This window comes from Triturus cristatus, chromosome 9 (genome assembly GCF_964204655.1).
Source record: "Triturus cristatus chromosome 9, aTriCri1.1, whole genome shotgun sequence".
Taxonomy (NCBI): domain Eukaryota; kingdom Metazoa; phylum Chordata; class Amphibia; order Caudata; family Salamandridae; genus Triturus; species Triturus cristatus.
The window spans coordinates 1,254,660,582-1,254,679,207 of NC_140592.1; the positions used below are offsets into that span (position 1 = coordinate 1,254,660,582).

General features: G+C 54.5%; 1 protein-coding gene across 1 annotated transcript in view; it reads left to right on the top strand.

The window, feature by feature from the left end:
• Positions 1 to 2,964: 2,964 nt before the first annotated feature.
• The window catches only part of LOC146799709 (uncharacterized), a 28,621-nt gene continuing 12,959 nt past the window's right edge, over positions 2,965 to 18,626 (top strand). The window contains exon 1 of the mRNA XM_085627359.1: positions 2,965 to 3,052. The gene's annotated coding sequence lies outside the window, so the exon portion shown is untranslated. The remainder of the gene's footprint in view (positions 3,053 to 18,626) is intronic.

The following is an 18,626-nucleotide window of genomic DNA, read 5'->3' on the forward strand; positions in this document are numbered from 1 at the left end:
GTAAGTTCTGTTCTTTGACTTTTTCTGATTCTTGCTTACTTCTCTCTATTTTGTGGAACTCTTTTTCTGTTCTTCTATGTGACTCCTTGCGCCACAACTCAATGGCATCTTTCTGAGCAGGTCTAGATTTTCTCTTCCATATTTCTTCCTCTACTTTCATAATGCTTTCCGCATCCCACGTTCCCGTGATAGGCCATCTATATTTTGTCTCTAAATCCTTTGTGTAATCTACCCATAGTTCCAAGAACAACACGGCATCTAAACCATGCTTACAGTACATGAAATGTCCAGGTGTGTCCCTAGGAGGAATGTTAATTGGTTCCTCTAGTACACCTTTTCTGGTACATATTTTACGTAGTTTCGAAAATAACGGCATGTTGGAATGTAACCGAAATCAAAAAATCACAATAGCGCTGTAAAAACAAAACTATAATAAAACAAACTTACATAAAACCTGACACATTCAAACCTAACTGAACCTGACTAGGACAATAACATTCATACAGGTATATCGGTGCACCTTGAATACTTTGAGATCTCTATTTCCTATAACTCTGACTGCATGCACTTGATTGCAACCCCCATGAGAAAACTCACCGGGAAGCGGAACTTGAACTTGAACTTGAACTTGAAGTCGAAGGCCTCCGAAACTTGACGCTGCGCGGGGAATGGCGTAACCTAGGTGGATCTCCAGAAACCTCGGACACAGCTCTCTCGCAGGTGGGCTCTGGGTAGGACAATCTGCGTTCCTCACCGCCTCGTATGGATGCCTGGTCGCAGTCCGTCTCCTTTGTTGGCCTGAGGGAGTTGGCGGGAAAACCCGCGACGTGCGCACTTGAAGTCCGTCACGGCTGTGGAAGGGGGCAAACTGGACCCTCAGCTCCGGCGTGTGGGGAAAGAGAATTGTCCCTATTCGGGCGCCATTATGTGGTAAATAAAATATTACGCTCTATGTATTTCAGAATATCAATAAGATCATGCATAAAGCAAGAGGCTGAGTCTGTGGTATCAGGTTCAAAAAGGGCTTTATTCCAATAACTCGAGTCAAAGGGAGAATATTACCATCACCACAAGGGATCTGGAAAGGACTCAAAAGTATTCTCAAACCATTATTCACAGAGTACAGTATATATACATCAGGGAAACGAAAAGAGCAAAAGAGAGTGAGATAAGAGCATGTGGGCGTGTAAGTAGGTGTGAAGGTGGGCGTCCATGTGGGCGTCCACTTGATGATAATGGGTAATGTGTCATAGGTGGGTGGATACCTGGAGGGGGTTGCGTGATCTACTGGAATTGTACTGGAACTTTGCCTTACTTGTGCTCAACTCGAGCATGACGTGTAACTGACGTGGGGAAGGGTTGCTATGCGACCGGAAAGTCTGGAAGTGAGGCCTTCAGTGAGTGAGGCCTTCAGTGTCAGGACGACCAGCACATCTTGTTTTATCTGATATCTGATGTCTGGAGCAGGGACTGATTTATGACATAGGTTGCTCATCACCAAGAGCCGATGTGGCATCTGTTTCTTCATTTACTTCATTTACTGCAGAGGCCTTACATGGGGGCTATGGGCTTTTCACTGACGTGAGCTTTGCAATCTCACAAACAGAGACAGAAAGGCGGTGCTTTCTCCTGTGCTGATGGGCTATGTTGATCCCTCCTTCTCCAGGCAGGAATGCGGCTCTGTAGGAGTAAGCAGATAACCGTGCTCAATACTGTCTCGGCACCTTGTGACAGGGCCCCTTTGGCTGAGGCCCAAGTGTGTAAGGCCAAGGATATGCGGCTGCAGCTTTCTGAACGTCTGAGGCCTGAAACCTCTGTTCGGGTCTAGCTGAGCCCCAAACACGGGTTTTTATGTGGTGCAGGAAAACATGATGCAAAACGTGTAGGCCTCAATACAGATTTGTCGTTTCTCTCATGGGGGACTGAATGATGGCAGGCCACGTTATAGCATGAGCATCATGATAGGAAAGGCCATGGAGGGGAAATGCATAGGTTACATGCATGTGCACATAAGCGTTGGGGGGGGCACATGGGGACATATAGGCCTCATAGATTTTTATTTTCCTCAATGGGAACTCACAAATGTGGCCATTGCCATGCGTGTGAGTTTGCCATGGTGGGTCATGTCCTTAATTGGGGAAAACGTACTTTCAATTTCAAGAACATGACCAACTGTCGTACCAGCAGTGTGATTTACCTTATCCTGTGCCCCTGCCACAAAGGTTACGTAGGAGAGACAGGAAGGGAATTTAGGGTAAGATTTAGAGAACATAAATCAGCTATATCTAACAGTCGCACTGGAGCCCCCATGGTCTCTCATTGGTTGGAATGTGGACACTCAGTGAAGGACCTCCGTTGGACCATTCTTGAGCATGTACTACCCCCTATGGGGGGCAGTATTGATGCCTACAGACGTAAACGAGGGGTATTCTGGATCTATACTCTCCGGACAGTGGAGAATGGACTTAATGAATTGCTGCCTTGGGAAAACACCATTATTTGATCCATTCTTGTCCTTTATCGCATTTTTGTCTTTGTTCTTGGCCGTACTTATTGATATTCATTTAATTTTGGTTTTCATTTTCACATCTTTTTTCTTTTCTTCAGCGTAATTTTAGCGTTATTTTTGAGTTTCCCCTCCCTTTTGGTTTCATTATGCATTTTGTATCTGTGCTGCCTGGAGTTCTGGTATTTTATTCATTTTTCCGTATCCTAGGATAGGAGTCCATCGATGTGCAATACATTATTTTAGCCCTCTCCGCACGATAATCCATCGGTGCGGATCTTTACATAGCTAGCGCCTCATTGGTATCTTCATACTCCCAGCACTCTGCTAAGATGGCCAAACTTTTTAGTGAGACTTCCACTAGCTCTCTACACGCACCCATTTTTGTTTTCTATTTCCATGAATGGGCTCCTCCGGCCCGTATCAGGTGACCTCGCATCCATTTCCGCGCGGTATTTTAACAGGGCGGATCGAGTCTGGGCGTTCACGCCGCCAGTACCGTATTGAGGGACCCCGCTTGCCGAGGCCTGGATGGTGATATACGCGGTAAGCCGTCGGCATGTTTTACCCATTGCCTCTACCCATTTTTGTAATGTACTCACCACGGCGTTTACACCTATATATATTTACTTGCCTTCCATAGGTCTTGGATACCTTTTAAGGATTTTGTTAGTATTTTCACCATCAAGTTCCATTTGATCTCTTTTGTAAACTCGGTGAGTTTTCTACACACTAGCCACCTTGTCCCCCGGCATTATGACTATCTTACTAGGGCATTTATCCGCTTATCTTTGTCACTCATGTGGTTTTCATGTTTGTTCTTTGACCGACAGAGACTGAGAAGGACATACTTCTCTATTCTGTAGTACTCGGTACCATCCAGCTGTGTGGATCCATCTTGGGTGCGGGTCCCGCTCGAAAACCTAGGTATGATTGTTGCGTGAGGCACTGCGCGCTCTTGCTTACATTGAACATCAGAACACCTTTGAGAGCCTGCTCTTCCTTTATATTGTCCATTTACATTTGTCTCATTGCATAGGTCTTACAATCAGTATCTCTTGAAACATAGAGACTCTGGAGGAATTAGCCCCAGCCCCACTACAGAGCAACCCTCCCTGACCCCTTTCCACATCCATACACCCCCGTGCTCCACACCAGTCCTGCTTCCTTTCCACATAGATACATTACACACGCACACACGCACACACACTAGCGGGCCCTCACTGCCCCCTTTTCACATTAATACATTATCCCCCAGTTTCACCCCACCCCATCTTCCAGCCCTGTCGCCCACTGCCAGGCCCCCCAGCCCCGGCTCCTCGGGCCTCTCCCCCCGTCTCGGAGGTGGGCAGCCCGGCAGATGCGCGGCTGTCACAGGTAACCTGAGCACCGGGCCCCATCTGTTTCTCACCCCTCCCTTCACACATCGGATCGGAGCAGAGGGAGCTCGCAGCCCCCCGCCGCCGTCCCCCACCCCCAGGGAGGGGGTAAATTCAGGGGAAAGTAATAGGTCGGCGTTTCACACACTCTGGGGAGGGGTCCGGGGGGGGGGGGGGGAAGGGAGTGAATGAGGGGTGGCACTGCAATCAAAGCTTTCTTCCCAGGGGCGGGGCAGGGGCGGGGGGGGGGGGGGGCGGCTAGTGAGGTGCACCCGCTTTCAGTGAATTTAGAGGAACAGAATGGTGGTCGCATTCTGTGAATGACAGCGGCGCGACAAGTACACGTGTCTGTATTGTCTGACATGCAGCAGATGCAACTTTAGGGGTGCACCTACTCTCTGTCCAAGAGCACCCTCCCTTTAGAAGTGCTGCCCCTACTACTGCTGAGGGGTGCTGTTACCCTCCCTTTCAAAGTAAAGAAGAGCAGGTACTCGGTGCCAGGCATTGCCGGCTTTTCCTCTTCATATGTAGGACCCCCCTATCTTCCAGGACTGTGTCCCACCCCCAGCTCCACCAATGCACCTCAGGTCTGTAGTGCAGCACGGCTGGTGTCAGTCCTGTAGAGCACACCCAGCTACGCCAATGCACCTCAGGTATGTAGTGCAGCACGGCTGGTGTCAGTCCTGCAGCCCACACCAAGCTCCGCCAATGCACCTCAGGTCTGCTGTGCAGCACGGCTGGGGTCAGTCCTGCAGCCCACATCCAGCTCCACCAATGCACCTCAGGTCTGTAGTGCAGCACGGCTGGTGTCAGTCCTGTGTCACACCCCCAGCTCCGCCAATGCACCTCAGGTCTGTAGTGCAGCATGGCTGGTGTCAGTCCTGTAGAGCACACCCAGCTACGCCAATGCACCTCAGGTATGTAGTGCAGCACGGCTGGTGTCAGTCCTGCAGCCCACACCAAGCTCCGCCAATGCACCTCAGGTCTGCTGTGCAGCACGGCTGGGGTCAGTCCTGCGGCCCACATCCAGCTCCACCAATGCACCTCAGGTCTGTAGTGCAGCACGGCTGGTGTCAGTCCTGTGTCACACCCCCAGCTCCGCCAATGCACCTCAGGTCTGTAGTGCAGCATGGCTGGTGTCAGTCCTGTGTACCACCCCCAGCTCCGCCAATGCACCTCAGTTCTGTAGTGCAGCACGGCTGGTGTCAGTCCTGTGTCCCACCCCCAGCTCCGCCAATGCTCCTCAGGTCTGTAGTGCAGCACGGCTGGTGTCAGTCCTGTGTCCCACCCCCAGCTCCGCCAATGCACCTCAGGTCTGTAGTGCAGCACGGCTGGTGTCAGTCCTGTAGAGCACACCCAGCTACGCCAATGCACCTCAGGTCTGTAGTGCAGCACGGCTGGTGTCAGTGCTGTAGAGCACACCCAGCTCCGCCAATGCACCTCAGGTCTGTAGTGCAGCACGGCTGGTGTCAGTCCTGTGGCCCACAACCAGCTCCGCCAATGCACCTCAGGTCTGTAGTGCAGCACGGCTGGTGTCAGTCCTGTAGAGCACACCCAGCTCTGCCAATGCACCTCAGGTCTGTAGTGCAGCGCGGCTGGTGTCAGTCCTGTAGAGCACACCCAGCTCCGCCAATGCACCTCAGGTCTGTAGTGCAGCGCGGCTGGTGTCAGTCCTGTAGAGCACACCCAGCTCCGCCAATGCACCTCAGGTCTGTAGTGCAGCACAGCTGGTGTCAGTCCTGTGTCCCACCCCCAGCTCCGCCAATGCACCTCAGGTCTGTAGGGCAGCACGGCTGGTGTCAGTCTTGTGTCCCACCCCCAGCTCCGCCAATGCACCTCAGGTCTGTAGTGCAGCACGGCTGGTGTCAGTCCTGTGGAGCACACCCAGCTCCGCCAATGCACCTCAGGTCTGTAGTGCAGCACAGCTGGTGTCAGTCCTGTAGAGCACACCCAGCTCCACCAATGCACCTCAGGTCTGTAGTGCAGCACAGCTGGTGTCAGTCCTGTAGAGCACACCCAGCTCCACCAATGCACCTCAGGTCTATAGTGCAGCACGGCTGGTGTCAGTGCTATAGAGCACACCCAGCTCCGCCAATGCACCTCAGGTCTGTAGTGCAGCATTGCTGGTGTCAGTCCTGTGGCCCACACACAGCTCGACTTGACCAATGCACCTCAGGTCTGCTGTGCAGCACAGCTGGTGTCAGTCCTGTAGAGCACACCCATCTCCGCCAATGCACCTCAGGTCTATAGTGCAGCGCGGCTGGTGTCAGTCCTGTAGAGCACACCCAGCTCCGCCAATGCACCTCAGGTCTATAGTGCAGCACGGCTGGTGTCAGTCCTGTAGGCCACACGCAGATCTGGCAATGCACCTCATGTCTGCTGTGCAGCACGGCTGGTGTCAGTCCTGTAGCCCACACCCAGCTCCACCAATGCACATCAGTGCTGCTGTGCAGCACGGCTGGTGTCAGCTCTGTGTCCCACCCCCAGTTCCGCCAATGCACCTCAGGTCTGTAGTGCAGCACGGCTGGTGTCAGTCCTGTAGACCACACCCAGCTCCACTCGACCAATGCACCTCAGGTGTGTAGTGCAGCACGGCTGGTGTCAGTCCTGTGTCCCACACCCAGCTCCGCCAATGCACCTCAGGTCTGTAGTGCAGCACGGCTGGTGTCAGTGCTGTAGAGCACACCCAGCTCCGTCAATGTACCTCAAGTCTGTAGTGCAGCACGGCTGGTGTCCCTACTGTAGCTCACATCCAGCTCCACCAATGCACCTCAGGTCTGTAGTGCAGCGCGGCTGGTGTCACTACTGTAGCCCACATCCAGCTCCACCAATGCACCTCAGGTCTGTAGTGCAGCATTGCTAGTGTCAGTCCTGTAGCCCACACCCTGCTCCATCAATGTACCTCAGGTCTGTAGTGCAGAACGGCTGGTGTCACTACTGTAGCCCACACCCAGCTCCATCAATGCACCTCAGGTCTGTAGTGCAGCACTGCTGTTGTCAGTCCTGTAGCCCACACCCAGCTCCGCTAATGCACCTCAGTTCTGTAGTGCAGCACGGCTGGTGTCAGCCCTGTAGCCCACACCCAGCTCCACCAATGCACCTCAGTGCTGCTGTGCAGCACGGTTGGTGTTAATCCTGTAGCCCACACCCAGCTCCGCCAATGCACCTCAGGTCTATAGTGCAGCACAGGTGGTGTCAGTCCTGTGTCTCACACCCAGCTCCACCAATGCACCTGAGATCAGTAGTGCAGCATGGCTGGTGTCAGTCCTGTAGAGCACACCCAGCTACGCCAATGCACCTCAGGTCTATAGTGCAGCACGGCTGGTGTCAGTCCTGTAGCCCACACCCAGCTGTGTCAATGCACCTTAGGTCTGTAGTGCAGCATGGCTGGTGTCAGTCCTGTAGCCCACACCCAGCTCCACCAATGCACCTCAGGTCTGTAGTGCAGCGCGGCTGGTGCCAATCCTGTAGAGCACACCCAGGACCACCAATGCACCTCAGAGCTGTAGTACAGCATGGCTGGTGTTAGTCCTGTAGCCGACACCCAGCTCCACCAATGCACCTGAGGTTTGTAGTGCAGCGCGGCTGGTGCCAGTCCTGTAGAGCACATTCAGCTCCGCCAATGCACCTCAGGTCTATAGTTCAGGACGGCTGGCGTCAGTCCTGTAGAGCACACCCAGCTCCGCCAATGCACCTCAGGTTTGTAGTGCAGCATGGCTGGTGTCAGTCCTGTAGCCCACACCCAGCTCCACCAATGCACCTCAGGGTTGTAGTGCAGCACAGCTGGTGTCAATCCTGTAGAGCACACCCAGCTCCACCAATGCACCTCAGGTCTGTAGTGCAGCGCGGCTGGTGTCAGTCCTGTAGAGCACACCCATCTCTGCCAATGCACATCAGGTCTGTAGTGCAGTGCGGCTGGTGTCAGTCCTGCAGCCCAGACCCAGCTCCACCAATGCACATCAGGTCTGCTGTGCAGCACGGCTGGTGTCAGTCCTGTAGAGCACACCCAGCTCCACCAATGCACCTCAGGTCTATAGTGCAGTACGGCTGGCGTCAGTCCTGTAGAGCACACCCAGCTCCGCCAATGCACCTTAGGTCTGTAGTGCAGTGCGGCTGGTGTCAGTCCTGTAGAGCACACCCAGCTCTGCCAGTGCACCTCAGGTTTGTATTGCAGCGCGGCTGGTGTCAGTTTTGTGGCCCACACCCAGCTCTGCCAATGCACCTCAGGTCTGTATTGCAGCGCGGCTGGTGTCAGTCTTGTGGCCCACACCCAGCTCTGCCAATGCACCTTAGGTCTGTGGTGCAGTGCGGCTGGTATCAGTCCTGCAGCCCACATTCAGCTCTACCAATGCACCTCCGGTCTATAGTGCAGTGCGGCTGGTATCAGTCCTGCAGCCCACATTCAGCTCTGCCAATGCACCTCCGGTCTGTAGTGCAGTGCGGCTGGTGTCAGTCCTGCAGCCCACATTCAGCTCTGCCAATGCACCTCAGGTCTGTAGTGCAGCGCGGCTGGTGTCAGTCTTGTGGCCCACACCCAGCTCCACCAATGCACCTCAGGTCTGTAGTGCAGCATGGCTGGTGTCAGTCCTGTAGCCCACACCCAGCTCCGCCAATGCACCTCAGGTCTGTATTGCAGCGTGGCTGGTGTCAGTCCTGTAGCCCACACCCAACTCCACCAATGCACCTCAGGTCTGTAGTGCAGCACGGCTGGTGTCAGTCTTGTGGCCCACACCCAGCTCCACCAATGCACCTCAGGTCTGTAGTGCAGCATTGCTGGTGTCAGTCCTGTGGCCCACACCCAGCTCCGCCAATGCACCTCAGGTCTGTAGTGCAGCACAGCTGGTGTCAGTCTTGCGGCCCACACCCAGCTCCACCAATGCACCTCAGGTCTGTAGTGCAGCATTGCTGGTGTCAGTCCTGTGGCCCACACCCAGCTCCGCCAATGCACCTCAGGTCTGTAGTGCAGCACAGCTGGTGTCAGTCTTGTGGCCCACACCTAGCTCCACCAATGCGCCTCAGGTCTGTAGTGCAGCATTGCTGGTGTCAGTCCTGTGGCCCACACCCAGCTCCACCAATGCACCTCAGGTCTGTAGTGCAGCACGGCTGGCGTCAGTCTTGTGGCCCACACCCAGCTCCGCCAATGCTCCTCAGGTCTGTAGTGCAGCACGGCTGGTGTCAGTCCTGTGTCCCACCCCCAGCTCCGCCAATGCACCTCAGGTCTGTGGTGCAGCACGACTGGTGTCAGTCCTGTGTCCCACCCCCAGCTCCGCCAATGCACCTCAGGTCTGTAGTGCAGCACGGCTGGTGTTAGTCTTGTGGCCAACACCCAGCTCTGCCAATGCACCTCAGGGCTTTAGTGCAGCGTTGCTGGTGTCAGTCCTGTGGCCCACACCCAGCTCCGCCAATGCACCTCAGGTCTGTAGTGCAGCCCGGCTGGTGTCAGTCTTGTGGCGCACACTCAGCTCTGCCAATGCACCTCAGGTCTGTAGTGCAGTGCGGCTGGTGTCAGTCCTGTAGAGCACACCCAGCTCTGCCAATGCACCTCAGGTTTGTATTGCAGCGCGGCTGGTGTCAGTTTTGTGGCCCACACCCAGCTCTGCCAATGGACCTCAGGTCTGTATTGCAGCGCGGCTGGTGTCAGTCCTGTGGCCCACACCCAGCTCTGCCAATGCACCTTAGGTCTGTGGTGCAGTGCGGCTGGTATCAGTCCTGCAGCCCACATTCAGCTCTACCAATGCACCTCCGGTCTATAGTGCAGTGCGGCTGGTATCAGTCCTGCAGCCCACATTCAGCTCTGCCAATGCACCTCCGGTCTGTAGTGCAGCGCGGCTGGTGTCAGTCCTGCAGCCCACATTCAGCTCTGCCAATGCACCTCAGGTCTGTAGTGCAGCGCGGCTGGTGTCAGTCTTGTGGCCCACACCCAGCTCCACCAATGCACCTCAGGTCTGTAGTGCAGCATGGCTGGTGTCAGTCCTGTAGCCCACACCCAGCTCCGCCAATGCACCTCAGGTCTGTATTGCAGCATGGCTGGTGTCAGTCCTGTAGCCCACACCCAACTCCACCAATGCACCTCAGGTCTGTAGTGCAGCACGGCTGGTGTCAGTCTTGTGGCCCACACCCAGCTCCACCAATGCACCTCAGGTCTGTAGTGCAGCATTGCTGGTGTCAGTCCTGTGGCCCACACCCAGCTCCGCCAATGCACCTCAGGTCTGTAGTGCAGCACAGCTGGTGTCAGTCTTGTGGCCCACACCCAGCTCCACCAATGCACCTCAGGTCTGTAGTGCAGCATTGCTGGTGTCCCTACTGTAGCTCACATCCAGCTCCACCAATGCACCTCAGGTCTGTAGTGCAGCGCGGCTGGTGTCACTACTGTAGCCCACATCCAGCTCCACCAATGCACCTCAGGTCTGTAGTGCAGCATTGCTAGTGTCAGTCCTGTAGCCCACACCCAGCTCCATCAATGTACCTCAGGTCTGTAGTGCAGAACGGCTGGTGTCACTACTGTAGCCCACACCCAGCTCCATCAATGCACCTCAGGTCTGTAGTGCAGCACTGCTGTTGTCAGTCCTGTAGCCCACACCCAGCTCCGCTAATGCACCTCAGGTCTGTAGTGCAGCACGGCTGGTGTCAGCCCTGTAGCCCACACCCAGCTCCACCAATGCACCTCAGTGCTGCTGTGCAGCACGGTTGGTGTTAATCCTGTAGCCCACACCCAGCTCCGCCAATGCACCTCAGGTCTATAGTGCAGCACAGCTGGTGTCAGTCCTGTGTCTCACACCCAGCTCCACCAATGCACCTGAGATCAGTAGTGCAGCATGGCTGGTGTCAGTCCTGTAGAGCACACCCAGCTACGCCAATGCACCTCAGGTCTATAGTGCAGCACGGCTGGTGTCAGTCCTGTAGCCCACACCCAGCTGTGTCAATGCACCTTAGGTCTGTAGTGCAGCATGGCTGGTGTCAGTCCTGTAGCCCACACCCAGCTCCACCAATGCACCTCAGGTCTGTAGTGCAGCGCGGCTGGTGCCAATCCTGTAGAGCACACCCAGGACCACCAATGCACCTCAGAGCTGTAGTACAGCATGGCTGGTGTTAGTCCTGTAGCCGACACCCAGCTCCACCAATGCACCTGAGGTTTGTAGTGCAGCGCGGCTGGTGCCAGTCCTGTAGAGCACATTCAGCTCCGCCAATGCACCTCAGGTCTATAGTTCAGGACGGCTGGCGTCAGTCCTGTGTCCCACCCCCAGCTCCGCCAATGCACCTCAGGTCTGTAGTGCAGCACGGCTGGTGTTAGTCTTGTGGCCAACACCCAGCTCTGCCAATGCACCTCAGGGCTTTAGTGCAGCGTTGCTGGTGTCAGTCCTGTGGCCCACACCCAGCTCCGCCAATGCACCTCAGGTCTGTAGTGCAGCCCGGCTGGTGTCAGTCTTGTGGCGCACACCCAGCTCTGCCAATGCACCTCAGGTCTGTAGTGCAGTGCGGCTGGTGTCAGTCCTGTAGAGCACACCCAGCTCTGCCAATGCACCTCAGGTTTGTATTGCAGCGCGGCTGGTGTCAGTTTTGTGGCCCACACCCAGCTCTGCCAATGGACCTCAGGTCTGTATTGCAGCGCGGCTGGTGTCAGTCTTGTGGCCCACACCCAGCTCTGCCAATGCACCTTAGGTCTGTGGTGCAGTGCGGCTGGTATCAGTCCTGCAGCCCACATTCAGCTCTACCAATGCACCTCCGGTCTATAGTGCAGTGCGGCTGGTATCAGTCCTGCAGCCCACATTCAGCTCTGCCAATGCACCTCCAGTCTGTAGTGCAGCGCGGCTGGTGTCAGTCCTGCAGCCCACATTCAGCTCTGCCAATGCACCTCAGGTCTGTAGTGCAGCGCGGCTGGTGTCAGTCTTGTGGCCCACACTCAGCTCCACCAATGCACCTCAGGTCTGTAGTGCAGCATGGCTGGTGTCAGTCCTGTAGCCCACACCCAGCTCCGCCAATGCACCTCAGGTCTGTATTGCAGCGTGGCTGGTGTCAGTCCTGTAGCCCACACCCAACTCCACCAATGCACCTCAGGTCTGTAGTGCAGCACGGCTGGTGTCAGTCTTGTGGCCCACACCCAGCTCCACCAATGCACCTCAGGTCTGTAGTGCAGCATTGCTGGTGTCAGTCCTGTGGCCCACACCCAGCTCCGCCAATGCACCTCAGGTCTGTAGTGCAGCACAGCTGGTGTCAGTCTTGTGGCCCACACCCAGCTCCACCAATGCACCTCAGGTCTGTAGTGCAGCATTGCTGGTGTCAGTCCTGTGGCCCACACCCAGCTCCGCCAATGCACCTCAGGTCTGTAGTGCAGCACAGCTGGTGTCAGTCTTGTGGCCCACACCCAGCTCCACTAATGCACCTCAGGTCTGTAGTGCAGCACAGCTGGTGTCAGTCTTGTGGCCCACACCCAGCTCCACCAATGCACCTCAGGTCTGTAGTGCAGCATTGCTGGTGTCAGTCCTGTGGCCCACACCCAGCTCCGCCAATGCACCTCAGGTCTGTAGTGCAGCACAGCTGGTGTCAGTCTTGTGGCCCACACCCAGCTCCACTAATGCACCTCAGGTCTGTAGTGCAGCATTGCTGGCGTCAGTCTTGTGGCCCACACCCAGCTCCGCCAATGCTCCTCAGGTCTGTAGTGCAGCACGGCTGGTGTCAGTCCTGTGTCCCACCCCCAGCTCCGCTAATGCACCTCAGGTTTGTGGTGCAGCACGACTGGTGTCAGTCCTGTGTCCCACCCCCAGCTCCGCCAATGCACCTCAGGTCTGTAGTGCAGCAGGGCTGGTGTTAGTCTTGTGGCCAACACCCAGCTCTGCCAATGCACCTCAGGGCTTTAGTGCAGCGTTGCTGGTGTCAGTCCTGTGGCCCACACCCAGCTCCGCCAATGCACCTCAGGTCTGTAGTGCAGCCCGGCTGGTGTCAGTCTTGTGGCGCACACCCAGCTCTGCCAATGCACCTCAGGTCTGTATTGCAGCACGGCTGGTGTCAGTCCTGTGGCCCACTTCAGTCTCCACCAGTGCAGCGTTCATGTGTCGGGTATTTCAGCGATAGAATCCGAACACATAACTCGCTCGGAGAATATATTCTATTGTCAGGACCCACACAAGGCTGTTGTGGAGCCCCAGGTCAGTCTTGTACCTGCACCTGCGGAACACTCTTTCATTCCAATGCCGGGGCCCCCACACAGACCCTCTCGAGCCCCTCTGTCCTGCCCTGTAAAACCCTCTTTTATTCCAGTGCCAGGCCCCACATCCAGCCCTCTCGAGCCCCTCTGTCCTGCCCTGTAAAACCCTCTTCTTTTCCGGTGCCAGGGCCCACACACAGCCTTCTCGAGCCCCTCTGTCCTGCCCTTTAAAACCCTCTTCTTTTCCAGTGCCAGGGCCCACACACGGACCCTCTCAAACCTCTCTGTCCTGCCCTGTAAAACCCTCTCCGTTCCAGTGCCAGGGCCCCCACACAGACCCTCTCGAGCCCCTCTGTCCTGCCCTGTAAAACCCTCTTGTATTCCTGTGCCAGGGCCCACACACAGACCCTCTCGAGCCCCTCTGTCCTGCCCTGTAAAACCCTCTTCTATTCCAGTGTCAGGGCTCACACAGACCCTCTCGAGCCCCCCTTCCCTACAAAACCCTCTTGTATTCCTGTGCCAGGGCTCTCACACAGACCCTCTCGAGCCCCTCTGTCCTGACCTGTAAAACCCTCTTCTATTCCAGTGCCAGGGCCCACACACAGACCCTCTCGAGCCCCTCTTCCCTACAAAACCCTCTTGTATTCCTGTGCCAGGGCCCACACACAGACCCTCTCGAGCCCCTCTGTCCTGCCCTGTAAAACCCTCTTCTATTCCAGTGCCAGGACCCACACACAGACCCTCTCGAGCCCCTCTGCCCTGTAAAACCCTCTTCTATTCCAGTGCCAGGGCCCACACACAGACCCTCTCGAGCCCCTCTTCCCTACAAAACCCTCTTGTATTCCTGTGCCAGGGCCCACACAGACCCTCTCGAGCCCCCTGTCCTACCCTGTAAAACCCTCTTTTAATCCAGTGCCAGGGCCCCCACACAGACCCTCTGGAGCCCCTCTTCCCTGCAAAACCCTCTTGTATTCCTGTGCCAGGGCCCACACAGACCCTCTCGAGCCCCCTGTCCTACCCTGTAAAACCCTATTTTAATCCAGTGCCAGGGCCCACACACAGACCCTCTCGAGCCCCTCTTCCCTGCAAAACCCTCTTGTATTCCTGTGCCAGGGTCCACACACAGACCCTCTCGAGCCCCTCTGCCCTGCCCTGTAAAACCCTCTTCTATTCCAGTGCGAGGGCCCACACAGACCCTCTCGAGCCCCTCTTCCCTACAAAACCCTCTTGTATTCCTGTGCCAGGGCTCTCACACAGACCCTCTCGAACCCCTCTGTCCTGCCCTGTAAAACCCTCTTCTATTCCAGTGCCAGGGCCCACACACAGACCCTCTCGAGCCCCTCTTCCCTACAAAACCCTTTTGTATTCCTCTGCCAGGGCCCACACAGACCCTCTCGAGCCCTCTGTCCTACCCTGTAAAACCCTACTTTAATCCAGTGCCAGGTCCCACACACAGACCCTCTCGAGCCCCTCTGTCCTGCCCTGTAAAACCCTCTTTTATTCCAGTGCCAGGGCCCACACACACACCCTCTTGAGCCCCTCTTCCCTGCAAAACCCTCTTGTATTCCTGTGCCAGGGCCCACACACAGACCCTCTCGAGCCCCTCTGTCCTGCCCTGTAAAACCCTCTTTTATTCCAGTGCCAGGGCCCACACACAGACCCTCTCGAGCCCCTCTGTCCTGTAAAACCCTCTTCTATTCCAGTGCCAGGACCCACACACAGACCCTCTCGAGCCCCTCTGCCCTGTAAAACCCTCTATTATTCCAGTGCCATGACCCACACACAGACCCTCTCGAGCCCCTCTGCCCTGTAAAACCCTCTATTATTCCAGTGCCAGGACCCACACACAGACCCTCTCGAGCCCCTCTGCCCTGTAAAACCCTCTTCTATTCCAGTGCCAGGACCCACACACAGACCCTCTCGAGCCCCTCTGCCCTGTAAAACCCTCTTCTATTCCAGTGCCAGGACCCACACACAGACCCTCTCGAGCCTCTCTGCCCTCTAAAACCCACTTTTATTCCAGTGCCAGGGCCCACACACAGACCCTCTCGAGCCCCTCTGCCCTCTAAAACCCACTTTTATTCCAGTGCCAGGGCCCACACATAGACCCTCTTGAGCCTCTCTGCCCTGTAAAACCCTCTTTTATTCCAGTGCCAGGGCCTACACACAGACCCGCTCGAGCCCCTCCGTCCTGTAAAACCTTCTTCTATTCCAGTGCGAGGACCCACACACAGACCCTCTGCCCTGTAAAACCCTCTTTTATTCCAGTGCCAGGGCCCACACACAGACCCTCTGGAGCCCCTCTGGTGACCTAAGGCTTCGTTCTAAGCCTTGCTCTAGTCTAGACAACAGGTCAGTGGAAACCGTAGTCACATTTAATGCACCTGTTTCTTATTGTTCGGCTTATGCGATACGGGCATAACACCGGTCACCGGGCCCTATGCGTTAACTGCATTTTGTAGTACATGAAATAGCTCTACAGCCGTACTACTTACTACAAAATGTCAGTCACAATCCTTGAGGTGTAACTCTTCACCTCTTCTATCTTTACTATGGGGAGATCCTCACACATGTAAGTTTACTACTTAGTAGTATATGTGTGAGGGACCGGGGTGGGACTGAAAAAATGGGGAATACTTACTACTAATTGGAAGTTCGTTAGGGAGGAGTAAGGAGGATTTTAGGCAGAGACAGTGTTGTAAATTGAAACAACGATGTGATTAAGCATTTACTAAAGACATTAATTCCCCTCTTATAGATCATGTTTTCTCTGTTATGTTGACCGAAGTTCGGACTCCATTTTGTATTGTTATGCTTCCACGTGTTCCCCACGAGAAGAGTCCAACCTCTGTGTTTGTTACTAGGCAGAGTACAAGAGCAACTGTCTATAAATAGCTCCTTTGTCCATCTGGCACATGCCCAGACTTGACCACATCTGTTATCAGTTAGCCTTGCTTGACCATGTTTTCGCGGACTCAAGGAGTGTGTTAGCTCCGCCCACATATTGATTCAGTATCGAAAATGACCATAAATGGTAATGTTCTTCAGCTTCATGTTGTATCCACCCACTTATGAGCCCCTCTGTTGTGTATAAAAGGGGACTGTGTACGCAAGTTCTTTGTGCTACTCTATGCAATACTGAAGAGTGTTGTGTGGATTGTAGGACCACCCTTAAGGGTTAATAAATGCTGTCTTTGTACTTTGCAGTTTCCGTGCCAACTTCCTTATAGATTCCATTACAGGAGAGCGAACCCTTGTGTCCTGCGGGCCTAGCTGGGGCCTGTATTCATCAATTGGCGCCCGTCACGTGGGGCTCATCGGCGACTCGGATGCTCGAAGGACTGGTCGCGACGAAGGTGAGGAATTTGACCGGGGACGTGATCACTGCCAGCGGCGTCTTAGCCCTGGCATCCCGAGGTTTTTCTTCCTTCCCTTCCGAGCTGACCGTCTGGGTGGCGCCGGTCCTCGACTGAGACCTCTTCTGTCGGTCCTGCCGTGAAAGCCGTTTGGGCGATTGTGGAGCTTGGCAGTTGGAATCTGGACTCTTGATTGGTAAGAACCGGTGTACGGTACTTGCTCCGAGTTTTTGAAGCCTGATCTGGCTATTTGAGTTTGATTTGTGATGACTAGTCATATTTTGTATTTGTCTTTGTGAAAATATATGCGTTGCAACACATATAGGCAGGTAATGTGGAGAGATTTCTCCGGAGCTGTGTAACTTTGAACGGCGCAACGATTAAGTGCCATTTTTCTATAATACTGCATATTTTGCATTATTTCTGAGCATGCCTGCTTTCAGCGCACTCCGTAAGTGGTGTTGCTGTTTCGGAAACCGGTTGAACCTCGAGGAATCTGCTCCAGCTCCCCCAGAGGGGACTCCTAATAGGGATATGTATGTGAAGCATGGTCTTTCTTCCATAATGTACAGCACAGTATGGAGGAAATATACAAAAAAAGATCCTGAGTTGCGATGGCCTTTGTATGGATCGTTTGATATACGTAAGATTGAGTATGTGGAACAGTGTATGTGTAAGCGGCGTGCTCGTCAGGATATGTTTGAGTGTGTGCGGTTGTGGGTGAAGGAGGTGCGTGAGCGAGAGAAGCGTGAGAAAGCGCTGTTTGATAAAGAACAACGGAAGAATGATCATGTGCGAGCACAGGAAGCAAAGCGTCGGGAGGACAGAGAGCAGACGGACAGGCAAGAGAAGGAGCGTAGGCTACAAGTTTCGGGTCAATATGCTGTTCGGCAGCCACTTTACCCTGTCCTTAATAATCTTGATGATGATTTTTATTTACTAGATCGCTCTCCGCCCCCTTATGTTGGCGCATCTGCTCCGAGGCCACAAGATTCCGTCCCGGGTCCGGGCAAGGTAGATACGCGGTCCATGTTATCGGCTGAGCATATGGCTGAGCTTCGGCAAATTTCCTTCCGTGCACTTAAGGGTAAGGTGTCCGTGGATGAATTGTTCCATACTTGGGGGTCGTGGCAGGATAGAGAGAGATTGTATTTTTTGAACCATTTCGCTGAGGAAGTGATTGCTGCTTTTCGGAAATATTCTAGTGTCTTTGAGCCTGAAGAAGTGACATCGGATGCTAAAGCATTGCATGATGGTGTTTTTTTCTCCCTCTAAGGCTCCTGATACGGCTCGGCGGTTATTCGCCTTGCGGGACGCGGTGCTGGCCCATAGAGAAAAAGCGCGCCAACGAGCAGGGGAGGAGACGCAGTCGGATTCGTGTACCGCAGAAGGCCACTCATCCACCTCTCAATCAGATAAGAGCGATCTAGTGCATGCTAAGCCAATGCGCGAGGCGGCGCCTTTGTATGTTCCTCCTAAAGGAGCGGGGACTAGCTCGGACATTACCTCCGCCGATGCTAAGGGATATTTTGTGTATAATTGGGTTTATACTCCGTGGCATAGAGCTGATGTGATGGCATTAAAGAATGCGCTGCCTGACCCCCGCAAGAATCCAGCGGCCTTCTACGAAGAAGTCGAGGGGGCCTTGAATTCTTGTGTTATGACTTTAGCAGATATCGATTTGTTCTTTGGCCTTATTCTACCACCGGATATGTGGCGATCTGTCCGAAAGGTAGATGATGTAGTTGCCTTTAAGGCCCGGTGGTCTGACCTTGAGGATGAGGATAGAGAGCGGAAGCCCGCGCAGAAACCGCCTCAGAGTATTTTAGATCTCCCCGCTGCTATTGTGGCTAAGCTGAAGACAATTATCCCCCCCAAAAAGATTGATTGGAATATGTTAGCTGCATGTAAACAGAAAGTTGACGAGTCAGTTGCGGACTTCTTTACGCCCTTTGAGGAGACGTTTCATGATTTTAGTGGCCAGTCGCTTACTGACGATACGGGCCGCCACCTTTTTGTGGATAAATATGTGGCTAATCTGCTGCCGGCAGTTGCGGCCCGTTTAAAAGCGAGCGAGAGTTCTTGGTCCTCCGCTACACCGACGGCCCTCCTGACTATCGCCCAGTATTATGAGCGTCAGGAGCAAGAAGCAAAGGGCCAGGAGGAAAAGAAATCGAAAGATTTGAAAACAAAGGTGATGTTGGCACAAGTCTATGGCCCGCCCCGGCGGGGTAGTAATAGAG